At 34.2% G+C, this 13,700-nt stretch overlaps 1 protein-coding gene across 1 annotated transcript in view; it reads left to right on the top strand.

Annotated features, from left to right (window-relative positions):
• Nucleotides 1-665: 665 nt before the first annotated feature.
• The window catches only part of LOC111516510 (platelet glycoprotein 4), a 119,677-nt gene continuing 106,642 nt past the window's right edge, over nucleotides 666-13,700 (top strand). The window contains exon 1 of the mRNA XM_074170702.1: nucleotides 666-819. The gene's annotated coding sequence lies outside the window, so the exon portion shown is untranslated. The remainder of the gene's footprint in view (nucleotides 820-13,700) is intronic.

Genomic DNA, 13,700 nt, shown 5'->3' with positions numbered 1-13,700 from the left:
TATTCAATCAATAATAATAATAATAATAATAAAAATAAAGGAATTCAAGAACACTTGGACCAATTTTTATGATTTTTGTGTCTTAGTATTTGTCTTCATCGGGAATAGGACAATAAGTATTTAAATATGGTATTTTATCAATAAAAATAATAACAATTAATGAAAAAATAAATGAATATAATAAAATGCAACTGTCAGCTCACATGTATATCACAGGGTGCTTTACTGAAGAGAGTATTCTTACTACCAGTTTCCAATAATTTTATCATATACCAATACCATTTATTTCATCATACTCAATAATTTTGTATCAATTTTAAAATCCTAGATCTGCTCATTCATTGACTGTTAGGCGAGCGACGTTTGCCAGGTCCGCTGGTATTCAATAATTATTATTTCATTATTATTAGTATTATTGACATTGACTTTCACAATATCCAACTATATACATTCGATATGAACCAAATATATCAGGGAAATGATCATCTTCATGATCATCCCTCGTAGATGGGATTCTCCCAAATTATCATCTTGCAATCGCCAAAACCAAACACTAGCGGGTCATCGTATTATGTAAGCTACGGATGTAAAAAATTAAACGCCTAGAAGGTCACTATATGGCAATCAAAAGTTTCATAAAGGTGATAGGTATTGACACAGTTCTTTCTGATGTACGCGGAGTACAAGTTGAGCCGGTGCTTGACTAACAAGTGATAAAAGCGGTCGGATTTCAGCGTGACAACTCGCGAAATATAATTCGAAAAAGTGAATAATACCGGACAGAGTTTAACGCATTGAAGTTTTCAGGACGATTCGTCGGTAAGGCTGATGTTTATTGTGCATGTTTATTGATTACCTAGCATTGCACCAAAATAAATTTTCAAAATCTTATTAAATAACTTAAATTTCAAATATAATTTTTTTAGTATTAATGGTTTTAAATGAATACAGGGTGTAACTAAATAAGTGTAAAACATTTAAGGATGTGATTCCTCATCGAAAAAAAGATAGGATCTTTCATATAAAGAAATTTCATTGTACTATCCCTTGTTAAGGTACATAAAATTTGAATAACAATTTTTTTCACAAGCACTGAAAAGTTACAATATTGAAATTAACCTGACGTTTTGTACTACCAAAAAGACACTTAGCCAGTAATTTATTTGGTTTACCCCATGGTTGTAAGGGGTGGAAAACGCAACTCCTAAAATTTATTTCCAGTGTTAATTTTTGTCTCATTATTTGTTTACCATTTATTTCCGATTTCCTGTTTCATTCTAAACAAAAAATGTATCTTGGGTTTTTTTCCCAAAATAAACCAGTTCGCAGCAAAAAATTATTTTAAGAACAACTACAGAGATACATTGTCATAAATGCGAAAATACCAAACTAATCTATCTAGTAGGTCGCTATTAGCGATAGTGACAATTAAAATGGTATGACGCTGTCAGTTAGTGAATTTTCGAAATTGAATTAATACTAATTGTGTGTTGTTGTTCTGTTCTTAATTTATTACTTTAATAATTCACTTGTTATTAAAATGGCATACACAAATGACGAAATGGCTGATATGCATTACGTTTACGGTCTGTCGCAGGGAAATGGGTTAGAAGCTTCTAGAAGATATGCTGAAATGTATCCTCAACGGCAGCATCCTTCACATAGAATATTTGCTTGACTTCATCAACGATTACGAAAATATGGTTCATTCGACAAAAGCACGCAGGATTGTGGTCGCCATCGAGAAGTACGAACACCACAGCTTGAGGAAGCAGTACTCAATTTGATTGAAGAACAACCTACTATCAGTACTAGAAAGATTGCTTTCCAGCTAAATGTTGATCATATGACAGTATTTCTAATTTTGAAGGAACAACTCTTATACCCTTACCATCTGCAACGAGTACAGGCACTGTTACCGCGAGACTTTCCGAACTGTCTTGAATTTTGCAATTGGATGCTGGAAATGATTAGAAGAAATTGTGACTTTCTAAAGACGATAGAATTCACAGACGGATGCAGTTTTTCTCGGGACAAAATTATTAATTTTCATAATTACCACATATGGGCTGATGAAAACCCTCACGCTATTGTCGAAACTAACTATCAAGAACAGTTTTCTCTCAACGTGTGGCTCGGAGTTATTGGGGATGATTTAATTGCGCCTCATTTTCCACCTCCTCGATTAAATGGTGAGGCACACGTTCAATTTTTAAGAGGAGTGCATCCAGTACTGCTGGAGAAAGTTCCTTTGGGCGTCAGAAGGGATATGTTTCTTATGCATGATGGGGCTTCTGTTTAAAATCTGTTTAAAATCTGTTTTTCCGTCAACCAGCTGTCGCACCCCTACGAACGACAACCCTCAGAAGTCGAAACTTGTGAGAGCTAAGGATTAACGAGGTCTTACCTTTTAACGTGTGATTCCTAACACGGGTTTGACGATAGCAAGTGAAGATCGATCGTTCAGACTAGGGCTTGAACCACCGACCAACACGGCAGTCAATTCGAATGAGTGAACAAAGCACTCACGCCGAACCGCTTGGCTACCGACCGATGGGCTCCCGCCCATTTTAGTCAAGTAGCACGTCAGCATTTAACTGAAACATATGCAAATCAGTGGATAGGTCGAGGAGGACCACAGAACTGGCCCGCTCGATCCCCGGATCTCAATCCTCTCGATTTCTCTATTTGGGACCATTTACAGCATTTGGTTTATCGTACTCCTGTTCGCGATGTAGATGACTTAAGCAACCGCATCATCGATACGTGCAGGGTAATCAGAGAGACTCCAGGAATATTTGAGCGAATACGTGGCTCAATGCGCCGACGTCTAGACGCATGCGTAATGTCTGAAGGTAGACATATTGAACATTTACTATGATTTCTACATGTTGTGTGTTTTGTTATTAATAAATTAGTTTTGTTTAATACCCTTTAATCGTTAAATGCAGGTACTAACTACCAAATAACAATAAATCCAGTTCGCATTTATGACGATGTATCTCTGTAGTTGTTCGTAAAATAATTTTTTGCTGCGAACTGCTTCATTTTGGGCAAAAAAACCTAAGAGACATTTTTTGTTTAGAATGAAACAGGCTATCGGAAATAAATTTTCAAATTGTAAACAAATGATAAGACAAAAAGTTACATTGGAAATAAATTTTAGGGGTTGTGTTTTCCACCCCTCACAACCATGGGGTGAACCAAATAAATTACTGGCTAAGTCTTTTTGGTAGTACAAACGTCAGGTTGATTTCAATATTGTAACTATTTCAGTGCTTGTGAAAAAAATTGTTATATAAATTTTATGTACCCCGTGTATCTTAACAAGGGATACTCCAATGAAGTTTCTTTATATGAAAGATCCTATCTTTTTTTCGATGAGGAATCACTTCCTCAAATGTTTTACACTTATTCAGTTACACCCTGTATATCCGATCACCTATGAATTCTGCATCGTCCAAAAATTTTCATATTACTAAAAAAATCAAATCAAATGTTTTAGCATGAACTAAGAGAACATATCCATTAATCATATCATTATTTGAAATACCAATCAATCGCTTTTTCCTTTTAAAAATTCAAAATTCACGGATGATATATTATCTTATCATTTGCCAAATTTTTATTTCAATAAGGTAAAATTGATGATACCTAAATTATTCAACTTATTCTGAAACTAATCTATCCTCGAATTATTTTACTTTTATGTTTGAATTGAAATTGATAATTTTTTTTTTGGAAATAAAATTTTGGAGAAAAAATAGCTTTCTACAAATGTTTGGAATACGAACTGAATAGGAAACGAGATTTCCTTTCAATTAAATGTTCATATGGAATTAGTTGTTTCAAAAGTATTCATTCTTTCCTCAAATTCACTTTTCATGTGAAAGTAATCGTTTCGGGAGGGTTTTTTCCAGTTTGTCTCTGAAAATGCCTTCCATAATTGATCTCACGTGTGTTTAATCTCTGTTCTGTTTAAAATTTGTTTTTCCGTTAACGAGCTGTCGCACCCCTACGAACGACAACCCTCAGAACTCGAAACTTCTGCGAGTCAAGGGCTAACGAGGTCTTACCTTTTAACGTGTGATTCCTAACAGTGTTTTTTGAACTTAATTGCCTTTTTATTTACTTTGCGGGCATCCCACAATTTTTTGAATGGAGATAGCAAGCTAGAAAGCCGAACAGCTTTCTACCAAAAAACTGATTTCTCCTTGGAAATCAACCATTTCAATTCAAACGAGATTTCTGTGGTCAGGATAAAATCAAATAAGTGTATGAATGTCACTTCGTACTGTCATTTTGATATGAGTAACGAATGCTCCATCTTGCAATATCACCCAGAAAGGTACGGTGGGGAGAAGGAGGTGATAGGATGAGTGCTTCATTCCAAAACTCTGAAGTACGCCATGTGAATGATAGTGTTTCGTGAAAGAGAAATTGTACAGGATGTAACAAAAAAGTAGGTCATAAATTGAACCACATATTCTGGGCTCAAAAATAACTCTATTGGATATAACTTACCTCAATACAAATGTCCACAGAAAGTACATAATGAAAACCGACTGAACTGTTTTTAATATCTCATAATGAAAATGGATCCATCTTTTTTCTATAAAACCACGAAATCTGTTGGGCCAATAAAATTGTTGAATAACGGCGTTCCGGATTTGCTTAGAAGGCGCATAATTGGTGACGAATCATGGGTATATGGTTATGACATCGGAACCAAAGTCCAATCGACCCAATGGAAAAGCCCAGGAGAGCCGAAACCATAAAAGCACGCCAAGTTCGATCAAATGTCAAGGTTTTGCTCACTTCGATTACCGTGGCGTAGTGCATTAGGAGTTCTTGCTACATAGTGGTACGGTCAATAAGAAATATTATCTTGAGGTTATGCGCCGCTTGCGAGAAGCAATACGTAGAAATCGTCCGGTATTACAAAAAAGCAATTCATGTACCTGCTCACTCGTCATTGCTTGTTCGTAGTTTTTTGGCCAAAGCAACACCGGTCATACCTCAGCCATCGTATTTACCAGATTTGGCCACTTACGGCTTTTTTCTGTTCCCAAGATCGAAGAGGCCCATGTGAAGACAGTGTTTTGTGATTATTGGGGAAATGAAATTCAAATCGCAAAGAAGTAACTTTCAGACACAAACTAGAAGAAGAAATCCTCTCGAAACAGCTATTTTCATATCAACACTGAAAGAAAAATACTTTTGCTACGGATGCTATACATACAATGTGCCCCTTCTCTCATCGCTTTCATACGTTCAAAACGAAAGATTTCTCACGCAGTAATTTCTCACTGAAGTCAGTCATGAATTCTTACATGTCAGGTGGATATGACACGTTCTCCATGTTGACAACGCTACGCTGACAATTCGCGTGCAATATCCAAGTAGCCCATTGTCGGCGTTTCCATAACAACAAAACCGAAGCACTGCATAATTATTGCTGTCAACTTACCCAACGAAAATAGTTTCATTGTTGATTGTTATAGTATGAATAGTTCAGATTTATCAAATATTGAATATAATGAAATACGAAGATTTAGAGTTGGAAAATACACGTCCAGAAATTGTTCAGAAAGCAACAGATGTTTGCAATAATTTGCTACCAAGCACATCGAGAGAAAAATATGAAATCGCTTACAGAAACTTTATGGACTGGAAAATGAAAGCCAAGGTAAATTCTTGTTCCGAAAATACCTTGTTAGTTAATTTTGAAGAGTAGTCAAGAAGATTGAAATCATCAACATTATGGTGTCAGTACTCGATGCTGAGGAGTAATTTAATTATTAAAAACTGTGTTGATAGATCAAAATACGTGAAACTACGTGAATTCTTGAATTTCACTAGTTCGGACTTCCATTGTCTACTATATAAAATGATTTGAAATTCCTGAAACAACTAAAAAAGAAGAATTAAAAATGAGATAGCTGAAAATAATAATTATATCAACCAAAATAAACCTGAAATGAAATAATAGTGAAATAAAATACAAGTAAAAATAGAACAATTGAATAAATAAAAATAAAGAAATGAAAAAAGAAAGAAAATAAAAAGTGACTTGGAATTTCTTCACTTTTATTTTCTTTCTTTTTTCATTTCTTCATTTTTATTCATTCAATTGTTCTATTTTCACTTGTATTTTATTTCACTATTATTTAATTTCAGGTTTATTTTGGTTAATATAATTCTTATTTTCAGCTATTCATTTTTATTTCTTCTTTTTTAGTTGTTTTAGGGATTTCAAATCATATTATATAGTAAACAATGGAAGTCCGAACTAGTGAAATTCATCATGAAACATTGTCAATCACCTTCAAACATACGTGTATTCTTAAAACGTAAATCCGAAAAATATGCTCCAAAACAGTCAAAAATAATAACTTCTGAAGAAATTCAACAATTTTGAAAATATGCACCTGATAAAAAGTATTTGCTGATGAAGGTATCAATTGAAATTTTTTAAATTGTTATCGAAAAATGAATGTTTGGTTTTGATTCAGGCTGCTTTAGCTATTGGCCTTGCCGGGCATGTCGTTGTGATGAACTTTAAAAATTGAAAACTGATGACATGAAAGATTTTAATTTGGCCCTTTTAAAAAAATTATCCGATACTAAAACCAAGGTTCCTAGAAAATTCACAGTCACAGGAGAGTTTACAAAAAATATGTGAAGCTTCGACCATGCACAAATGAAACACATTTTTTTTAGTAAAAAAATAGCAAATGTACGAAACAGCTTGTAGGGATAAATGAATTTGGCACCATGGCGAAAGAAATAGCGAAATTTTTGCAATTACTGAACCCTGAATTATATACTGTTTTCCAAGGTCATCTGCGATTAGTTAATGCAGGGGCAGATCTTTTAACTTCAAAACGCCATGGGGGTTGGAAATCCAGCAATGTAGCTGAATCTTATATCGACAACTCCATAGCTAACAAACTGAAAATTTCAAAAAGTATAGTAGAATACATTCAGCCTCCAGCGCCATTAGAACCTGAACACAACAATGCTGCGGAAGCTCAGTACGTTTCCACATCAACTTCAACTTCGACCGTAGCTAATTACCGAAAACATGTTGAAACAAAACAACCTAACAGGAATTACTTTATAAAATTGTTCAAATGTAACTGTTAATTACTATTTTAAATAAAATGAAGAATGAGTTAATTATATACAAGTATTATTATATATCTGTTTAAAATCTGTTAACCAACTTTCGCACCCCTACGAACGACAACCCTCAGAAGTCGAAACTTGTGCGAGTTAAGGATTAATGAGGTCTTACCTTTCAACGTGTTATTCCTAGCACGGCTTCAATACTCGAGAACAACGCAACCGTACAAAAAGTACAATGTACAATGCGTGAGAAAATGACAAAATTCACACCTGCTTGATATGCAGCACTCGCCTTCGGCTCGTGCCAACAAACTTCTGCGCTCGTGAGAAATATGTCGTTTTCCCACTTGTTGTACAATATACTATTCGAAACGAATACTTTTATATTAACGCCAAATTATACAAAAAACATTTTTTCTATTCCGTTAGTATTTCAAATATTCGTAATGGAATCGAATCAGATATCATCACAGGATTCCTACACAATATATAAAATGAATGAAGTAAAATTTCACTCACATGGAACATTGTCATCCTTACTAGTAGACACCTGGATGTTTCGTCGTCTCCCTTGCCTTATTGGCTCTTCGGTACCAAATACAGGAAGACATTACAAGAAAATTGTTCATAAAATTACGACTTTTTGTCACGGAATTTTTCGAATCAATCCATGTCATCGATGACATGGAAGATTTCCACATTCTTTGTATCAAGATGGAAAAGTAGAAAGCCAAACCCTTCCTTTCCCAAAAAATCAATGTCTTCTTAAAATGTATCCTTTCAATTTAATCATCATCGTTCTATTGATCAATTAACAATTTTCAGTTCAGTACTGGAATTAAATTCCCTTTTCTTCAGTTCCTTATCTGATTCATAATTAATATTATAATTATAATTTCACAATCACAAAAAACTCTCTATGTCTTGAGAAATGCCATCTTTATTAGTTTAGGTTGCATTCGTGGATAATGGAACTTTTATGAAACAGTTATAATCGTAGTACACACACAAAAGAAGTACCTGCTATTTTCATCTTGAACTAATTGTGATGCAAGTTCAGTTAACAAATATAATTAAATTGTTGGATAAATTATTCTATTTGAACTAAATTTCTAGAATAATAATTTGGTCATGGCCGTTTCCAAATTTGTAATGGGTACTATTACATGTGAAGTGTCATGAATATGTTTTAATTTTCGTCAAAGTTGATTCATCTAAAGGTGACGTCCTAACCTTCCATTGAAGTTCTGAGAATAAATAAAATATCAAGTTATTAGTGATTACGAAATGATTGCAGCAACTTACAACATGTCATATGCTAATTTCAATTGAGCATTCACCCGAAATTTAGCAGCTTAATGTTATTTAATAAAAATGAATAATTTTCAAATGTTCAGTTGGAAAAATGAAACCCAAGTTCTATTCGAACAAAAAAAAATTTTTCAGAAATATTGAATTTCTCTATTTGTTTAAAACAATTTAATAAACAATTCACGTAAGAAATTCATATCTTATGTTAATAACTGCCATTGTTTAATGTGAAAACACACATAGCTGAATATCAATTAAAAAAATAATTTTTATTAGCAATTTTTAGATATTTCATCTTGCAATAAATATAAAAAATCATAATTAACAAATTAATAAATTTTTATGAACTTTTATCGCAGGATCGTATGAAGTATATATATATCAAAAAGGCTCTACGAAGTTTGAAATTTATGGGCCAATTATTTATACCTTTCATCCCATTATTTATGCTATACATAAAAATGTGACGATTTTTTTTAATTCATTATAATACTTATAATATATAATATATAGCTGTTTTTATAATTTTTTTCTGCTTCAGAAAAAAAAAATAACGTTGGTCAATATTTGTTTATAACAAATTGCTAAACTAATGAACAATTGAATAATGAATACATTTTTTTCGCCAAACTATTCAAAAGTGTAAATTATGATTTTTAAAAGCGAAATTATTCCTTAACTAATTATTCAAACAATCGAAATATAAAAAAATCTATTTTAAACAATCGAAAATTAAAATTAGGAAAACATTTTTTTCAATCATAATTATCTCTAGACAACAGAATAGAAAAAAAATTTTTTCAAAAATATTGAATTTCTCTATTTGTTTAAAACAATTTAATAAACAAATTACGTAAAATATTCATTTCCTATGTTAATGACTGCCATTGTTTGAGGTGAAAACAGACATAGCTGAATATCGATTGAAAAAAAAATTTATCAACAATTTTTAGATATTTCATTTTGCAATAGTTATAAAAAATCATAGTTAACAAATTGATGCATTTTTATGAACTTTTATCGCAGGATCGTATGATCGTATAACAGAAGGGCTCCACGAAGTTTAAAATTTATAGGCCAATTATTTATACCTTCTATCCCCTCATTTATGCCAACGGAGATTGGGAAAAAATTTGTTAGTTTAACAATTGAATAACTTTTTGAAAATGATGATAAAACTTTTTTGTCTACGGGACTCGATCCATTCAAGTGTTAAGAAGATACTAGATTTTTTTCAAATTTTTAAAATGACATTTTATGTTATAAAAAAAATATTTCTTTTGACAAACTCTCTTTAGCGGCAGCGCGCGCATATCGTAACAGCCGCGCGAAACCCTATTTTCAACGTCAAATCAAAATTATAAATAATGGAGATAGAGTTTCGTGAGTCGAGACTTTTTTATTTGAGTTATTAACGAAAAACTAAATACCATTTTTTTAAATCTTAATAACAATTGCAATTTCTTCCCTGCACCAAAATTCTTCAAAAACATTTTTCTAGAGGTGATTTTGAATCGAATGAGCTATGGCTCATATTTTTAGGACCTTCATCTCTATTTTTCATGTTTTTGAACTTGTTGATTAGATTATTTGGTAGGTTCCGAGTTTTGCCGTTTTCTCCTTCATTTACAATCTCCAAACGTTTTCAACTGCGACTGTGGTAGTCATTTTCAATGAATGAACAGATATAGGATTTCAAAATTGATACAAAATCATCAAGTATAATAAAATGAATGATATTGTTATATTATAAAATGAATAGGAATCAGTAGAAAAAGTGCACTCTTCAGTGAAGCACCCTGTGATATAAAACTTTTTTCGTATTGTTATCAGGCGCAAGAACAAATAAAGCAGATGGATTTCCATCTCGTGAACATGCCACGTACAATTGACCATGTGAAAAACTTGTATGGCATAAAAAATTAACAAAATATAGTTGGGCTGTAAATTTCGTAGGCTGACAAGGGAAAAAATTATAATTTCATAAAATTTAATTTAATTTTCCGATATAGTTGCCTTCGAGGGCGATAGAACGATTAAAGCAGTCATACAATTTTTCGATACCATTTTTATAGTACGATTCATCTTCATTTCCACCGAGCATTCTCTTGAGGTGTGAGAACAGAAAAAAGTCGCTTAGGGCCAGATCTGGACAATATCATGGATGCGAAAGCAATTCGAAGCTCAACTCATTGAATTTTACCATCGATTTCACTGATTTGTAACACGGTGCATTGTCTTAATGAAACAACCCTATTTTTATCTAAATGGGGCCGTCATCTCGTTTTTCAAATGCTTCGATAACGCTATTTAATAGTCGCGATTGATGGTCTTGTCTTTCTTGACATAGTAGATGAATATTATATCATCCCAAAATGCTGATAACATAACTCTGCCACCCTGGATTCGGCTCACCAAGTGCAGTCCACGCATATCGGCGCAAAAATTAGATTTTTTTATGGTGGAACAGCTTCAAACACTTCTCAAAATCATCAATTCGTTGTCTTTGGTCGATGTTGAGCTCGCGCAGCACCCACTTTGTACAGAGCTTTCTCATATCCAAGTAATCATGCACGATATGTCCAACACGATCAACTCCACTTTGCGGTCATCCAAAATTATTTCGTGGAATTTTTGATGTTGTCGTCGGCAACAACCTCTATGGGGCGTCCACTGCGTTTATTGTCCTCGGTGCTCATTTCACCTTTTGAATTTAGCAAACCACTTTTCAGCGTTTGATTTTCCTGGTGCAGTGTCCAAATAATGTTTATCAAGCCAAGCCTTGGCTTCAATAATTTTTTTTTCGTTTAAAAGTATTGCTTTATCAACACCCGAAATTCCTCTTTAATCATTTTCTCCAAACTGACAAATGTCACTTGAAATATTTTATCATAAACTAATAGTCCGACAGCTGTGAAATTTGTACTCTTATCGTTTGAAGGTAAATGTTAACAGAAAATCATAAAGATTATCACTAGTACCGCCATCTGTCTGTTAGCCTGCTAACTTTTCAGCCCATCTAGTATTCGAACAAAATTGTTTCCAATGTTTTATTTTTTTCATTATTGAAGCTTTATCAGAAATGAAAAATTGAAATTCATCAATTTTTCCATCGAAATTCTTTTCTGAGACCTTCGACGTATAGCCTCGACAAAAAAAAAGAATCAACGCTTCCATTCTGAAAACTAAGGTTTTCATTCAAAACCTCCAAGTAAAAGCGATGACTTTTTCCTCTACAAAGATGACGATCTATGAGATCGACAAAAGACTCAGGCTTCGAATATCAAAGATAAACGAGGCTCCCTAAGGTAGTCACTTGCAAAGGCAAGCTTCTACATCGACCATTGACGAGATTCATGCTTTGTCTTTTACTGCAGGCAGCCAGATAAACTTGTGGTCCAACACCAGACAGCTCTCTTTCGATCCACCAAATCTCATTAGTTATGCTAGGCTGAACCACTGAGCTGCCATTTTCAAGCTTGCCTTTAAAAGAACAGTTCAGTGGTTCAGCTTAGCACCAATGATAGCTCCTGGTGTGCTGAAACAGTGCGGTCGGGTGTTTCACCACAAGTTCATCTAGCTGCCTTGCAGTGAAAGCTGTATTCGAAGACAAAGGACGAATTTCGTTCGGCGAGCTATGCCTGCGATGTCTGACTGCCTTGAATAGTCTTGTTTATATTGGCACTTCCGTTGAGGATGTTATCACCTCTACTTTCAGGCTTGTCCTTTTCGGGAAAATAATTTTTGAGATGCATTTCATTAGTTCGGACTTCCATTGTTCAATATGATATCTTCGGATAGCTGGGGACCTGAAAGATAGAACAAGCTCACCGAAACAAGTCATCATGTAATTACTAGGATGTTGTGTACGAAACTGTTATTTCCAACTGAAGGACGAATTTTTTACGCAAGATGAGGGACTGCCAATGAGATCGCCTATTTCGCCGGTTATAGCCAACATATATATGGAGTGGTTTGAGTCTGGTTGAGATACGTGGACGACACCTCCAAAATATGGAGCCATGGGAATGTAGAACTAGACACATTCCTGAAGCACATCAACAACGTGAGTCGTTCCATCAATTCCACAATGGAGAAGGAAGTCCACAATGGATTGCCATTCTTAGACGTATTGGTGAAGAGGACCGACACTAAATGGTAAAAATCTGTATACGGAAAACCCACTTACACGGGATAGTATCTGAACCAGGAATCCAACCACCCTTAATTGACTGAGAGAGGAATCATCAGGACTCTAGTAGACCTTCAACGGAATGGTTACTCCAAAGTGATGGTGGAACAGACTTTGGCAATAAGACAGCAAAAGCCTTACAAGAAAGAGAAGCCGCCACAACCAGTACTTGTACTTCCCTACATCAGAGTATTATCGGAAAGGATAAGATGAATTGGATCCAAGTACAACATCAGAACCTGCTTCAGATCTGGGAACACCATCCGTAGGAGCCTCACGAAAACCAGATTTTCAAACGCAGACTGCGGTTCCAAGAATTCCATTTACCGTATACCCTACGAGTGCGGACAATTATACATCGGTGAAACTAAGAGGCCATTGAAAGTTCGCATTGCCAAACACGAGAAACACACATAGCGAGGAGACACTAGCAAATCAGGAATAGCAGAGCACGATTGAACTCATTAACATAACATCAAGTAGTCTATAGCTGAAATCATTTACAAGGAGAAACACTGGTTTAAAAAAAATTCGAAGAAGCTGCATATATGTTATCCAACAATGTATTCAGCCAAGCTAGCGTAGAGATACGCAACATATTATTGGAACCTAGAATCAAGCGGAACACGACCTACTTCCGCCAAACCGTCAGCTTCTGCTAAAACCGATGAAGCGGAGAGAGGGAAGAGGGGACAGGTGAAAGCACTCGAATGAACTATGAATAGTCAGTTCTCGGAGGAATAAGTCCAGTCTCCACCCGAAGACGATTGTGGATGATAACAATCGAAACGTCGTGAAGTAACTTGGCTTGGAATTTTTTGATTTTTAATTTTCATTTCTTGTTTATGATTTTCAATGTTCATATCTTGTTGCTAGTTAAATTTCTAATTGTTTCTTGTATATTATTTCATTGTAATTTCAGTTTTTTTGCTTAATATAATTGTTATTTTGTAGCTAATCTCTTTCATTTTTATAGATTTTTTCAGGGATTTCAAATCAACTAATATCATGTTAGAGAATCGAACTCCGAACTAATGAAATGCATCACGAAACATAGCCTTCAAAC

The sequence above is a fragment of the Leptinotarsa decemlineata genome, unplaced genomic scaffold, assembly GCF_025532065.1.
Source record: "Leptinotarsa decemlineata unplaced genomic scaffold, Ldec_3_MD MMD2_P_RNA_scaffold_9, whole genome shotgun sequence".
In the NCBI taxonomy this organism is placed as follows: Eukaryota; Metazoa; Arthropoda; class Insecta; order Coleoptera; family Chrysomelidae; genus Leptinotarsa; species Leptinotarsa decemlineata.
Note: the sequence above shows the minus strand (reverse complement) of the source record. Positions and strands in the feature narration are given on the sequence as shown.